Genomic DNA, 4,628 nt, shown 5'->3' with positions numbered 1-4,628 from the left:
AAGAAAAACCCTGAAAAGTACATTTTAAGTTATCTCCCCCAACATTCGAAAATAAGGAAATTATAAAACAAGGTTAATTTATACTCTCAATTGGCCTGCCCCCCAGAAAAGAAAACAAAGATGAGACGGTATGAAAATGCATATTTATGGTCTCAGAACAGCCTTAACTCTGTATTGGCTGTCTTTATAAAAGATACGTGATAACTCAACCAGAAGTTGTGGGCTTAATGCAGGAATTATTAGGTGAAATTCTATGGCCTGTGTCATGCAAGAAGTCAGACTATATGATCATATTGGTCACTTCTGGCCTTAACAATCTATGTATCTTAACTCTGCCCCCATACCATCACAACCTTCCTTGTGTACTTGTGCACTCTTAGTGCTTTATAAAGTGAGGTCTTATTATTTATACTACAATAGTCTAGAGAAGAATTCCAGCAGGATCTAGCAATGCAGGATAAATAGGCAACACAATAAATGGTAGAACAATGCTGATAATATGCAAAGTAATGCAAACTGGAAGAAATAATTTGAATTTATATGCAGTGTGAGTTCTCAGTTTTAATCACTCAGGAAAAAGACCTGAGCAGTTCTGTGGAGTGGACAGCTGAATGACACCATCTGCTAAATGTACTCCAATTATTAAAAAAAAGAAAACAAAACAAAACAAGATGTTGGAATGTATAAAAATGGGATAGAAATAACAGTAAAAAGTTATGATGCCATTCTGTAAATTGATGATATTTCCTCACCTAGATTACAGTTCAGTTCCAGACACCCTATCGATAAGGCTAAAATGATGTCACGGAGATCACGGAAGTCTTGGAATCCGTGACTTCCAGAGACCTTCTCACTTTCCTTTAGCTCTAGATGACCTTTACTTTAACATACTTATCTTTTTTAGGCCTTGAAGTCCTAGCCATAGGAAAGGCTTTATTTGACTAAGTAAATAGGATGGGCTTGTGCTCATGATATAAGATATAGTTCGTAGAATCAGGAGATATTCTTCTCTATTCCCAGCTCTAGACAGATTTCCCAAGTTATCTTGAGCAGGTCACTTGAACTGAGAGTCTGTGCCTGTCGGTAAAAAGTGTGCTGTGAGGCTATGCTAATTTGTACTTATAAAGTGTTTCGAGATCTTCCAATGGCATGTGTGTAAGTGAGAAGTGGGTTTACAGCATTTTTAAGCAGATGAAGATCTGATGTTAAATTTCAAACTGCTAGGGATGTGTGAACCTCAAAGGTTCATAGTTTCAGTGAGATAAGTATCCCAAGCGTTCAGGTAATATGAAATAATTATATTAATCATAATATCTAGCACACTTTTCATATGATGCTCTCAAAGTGCTTTAAGTACAAACATTAAGTAAGTATCACACTATGCCTGTGCAGTAAATATAATTATCTTCACTCTACAGTTGGGTAAATTGGGTCAGGCAGGTTATGTGTCACACAGCAAATCAGTTTTAGAGATGGGACTAGAACCTGTCTCTCTTAATTCCAAGTCTTGTGTTCATGCCACTCATGGGCGGCATGTTATACACATCTGCGGTGCCCGGGCTCCAGGAATATTCAGGGCCGGGTGCCCTGCTCCAGCAATATTTGGAGCTCGGTCTCTCCCCCGGCCCTGCCTGGATCGGGCCCTGGCCCCCGCGGGCCTCCCCCCAACCCGCCGCGTCCCTGCCTGGAGCAGGTCTCAGCCCCCGCCTGCCACCCCTCCCGCGTGTGTCCCCCCCCCCGCTGCGTCCCTGCCTGGAGCAGGTCCCAGCCCCCGCCTGCCACCCGCCCCCGCCGCGCCACGTCCCTGCCTGACAGAAAGCAGCGCAAGCCTCTTCCCTGCCTGCTTCTGCAGGCAGAGATCCGCTCCCGGCAGAACTGCTGTCTGCTGCCGCAGGGTCCTAGCGCCTGCCCTCCACCAATGGCAAGGCAGGCTGCCCTTACCCTGCCCTAGCCCTGAGCCGCTCCAACCCCTCATCCCCCCGCACCCTAATCCTCATCCCCAGCCCTGAGCGCCCCCCGCAGCATGAACCCCTCATCCCCCAGCCCCAGCCAGAACCCTCATCCCCTCGCACCTTAATCCTCTGCCCCAGCCCTGAGCCCCGCCGCACAGCATGAACCCCTCATCTCCCTGCACCCTAATCCTCAGCCCCAGCCCTGAGCCCCCCCGCATCATGAACCCCTTATCCTCAGCCCCAACCCTCATCCCTCTGCACCCTAATCCTCTGCCCCAGCCCTGAGCCCCCCCACATCATGAACCCCTTATCCTCAGCCCCCACCCACATCCCTCTGCACCCTAATCCTCTGCCCCAGCCCTGAGCCCCCCACATCATGAACCCCTTATCCTCAGCCAGAACCCTCATCCCCTCGCACCCTAATCCTCTGCCCCAGCCCTGAGCACCCCCACATCATGAACCCCTTATCCTCAGCCCCACAGCCCTCACCCCACACTCCAACCCTCTGCCCTGAGCCCCCTCCTGCATCATGAACCCCTCAGCACCAGCCAGAGACCTCATCCCCCCGCACCCTAATCCTCTGCCCCAGCCCTGAGCCCCCTCCTGCATCATGAACCCCTCAGCACCAGCCAGAGCCCTCAACCCCCCGCACCCTAATCCTCTGCCCCAGCCCTGAGCCCCCTCCTGCATCATGAATCCCTCATTCACAGCCCTCACCCCTGTACTCCCTCCTATCCCCAAACTCCCTTCCCAGAAGGTGCACCCCTCCCCCTTCCCACACACCCCTTCCCAACCCCAAACTCCATCCCAAAGCCTGCACCCTTCACCCCATCCTGCACCCTAATCCCCAGCCCAGGATCTTCACCCCAGACCTCCCCACCCCGAGCCCGCTCCCAGAGCCTTAGGCAGGTGGGGGCGGAGTTGGGGGGTGGGTTCTGGGCACCACCAAAATTTCTACAAACTTGCCACCCATGATGCCACTCAGCATAACCATACTAATCTGGAGCCTAATCAGAATGATCTGAACTTCCTTGTTCTGCAGAAAATGCTTTTGTGAAAAATTGCCAGTATTTCCAGCTTCTGGCTGGACCAGGAGTCCATCAGAACCATACAGTACTTTGGAATACCAGACCCAGTCAGGGTGTGTAAATTCCTTGTGTGAAAATAAACATTGAGAACAAAAATGATCCAAATGTTTATGATTTGTATTGCTGTAGTACTTATAAGGCCCAACCAAGATCAGGGTCCCAGCATTCAGAGGCACAATTTAGTTCAAGGCTCATTGTGCAATGCACTGTAAAAACACGTAGTGAGAGACAGTCCCAGCCCTTCAGAGTTTACAGTGTAAAAAGGTCATGATATGCAAAGAGCTGCTGTTTAAAAACAAACAAACAAACAAAAAACTAAAAAGAGTGAGAGGAGGAGGGCAACAGGGACAGCAGTTACGTAAACTTGAATATGAAATTATTAAATGTTTCTGCATACATGCATGAAGCAAAGCTTTGGTTGGTGTAGAAATGGCTAGAGAATACAATCCAAGAGAAAATATATTTATCTTACTCTTTAAGGGTGTGTATGTGACTATAGTTTAATGATCTAGTATTATTCCTCTTTATCTTCAACTTGTTTCAGGGGTTATGGAAGAGGGCTAAATTGCCTTTGTTCCCAAGTAGAGAAGATACTACAAACATCATGGTAACATTGACTTTGTAGGAAAAGTATTCAAACTTCACAACAGTTTTGGTTTGGGGGGTGAAAGCTCAGGTGAGTTCCTACTTTATCTCAATGGCTTCACCCCCCCACAAAATAGTTAAACAGAACTGAGATTGCAAAAAGGAAACAAGCTAAAATGTTTGAAGAGACAGCAAAGGAAATGGCTTTTCCTAGTCAGATGTACACCTTTTCCTTGCAAAGAGAAACATTTGATGCCTTTGCCTCACTTCTTGGTTATACAGATTAAATTAAATATTCAGCATCAAGGTAAACTTTCACCTCTGCGATGTAAGGTGGCCTAGTGGTCAGAGTACAGGATGGTGAGCTTCCATTCATGAGTTCTAGTCTTCAGTGGGTTTCAGTTTCCCTGTACCAGATCATCTAATCTGACTTCCTGTATAGCACAGGCCACCAGCACCATTCAGCACCCACAAACTAAACCCAACAACCAATATTGGACCAAACTAATTACAGTCTACAGAAGACTAGCCCACTATGTGCAAAAGAGAGAATAGGAGAGAATGAGGTGCACCAGTGGCTGAGGAGCCTGCAATGGCAAGAAAATTATCACATGGGATATATTAGATAATCCCAGCAAGTGACAGACACACACTGCATAGAAAGGCAAAAACAACAAAACAAAGTTTATGCCAATCTGACCTGGGTAAAATACCTTCCCAATCCCACATATGGGAGTCAGACAGACCCTGAGCATGTGAGCAAGAACCAGCCAGCCAAGCATGTGAGAGAGAGAATGCTCAGCCCCACCTTAGAGTTCTGACCTTCTCCATCCAATGTCCCATCTCCAGCTGTGGACATCCCTGATGATTCAGAGGAAGGAGATCAACCTCCATCCCATAATACATTGGGGGTGGGGAATCTCTTCCTGACCCCTGCAGGTGGCTGGCTGAAACCCTGAAGCATGAGCTTTTAGGAACATAAGAGGTGAACTGGAAGTGAACC

Source organism: Mauremys reevesii, linkage group 8 (assembly GCF_016161935.1).
Source record: "Mauremys reevesii isolate NIE-2019 linkage group 8, ASM1616193v1, whole genome shotgun sequence".
NCBI lineage: Eukaryota > Metazoa > Chordata > Testudines > Geoemydidae > Mauremys > Mauremys reevesii.
Note: the sequence above shows the minus strand (reverse complement) of the source record.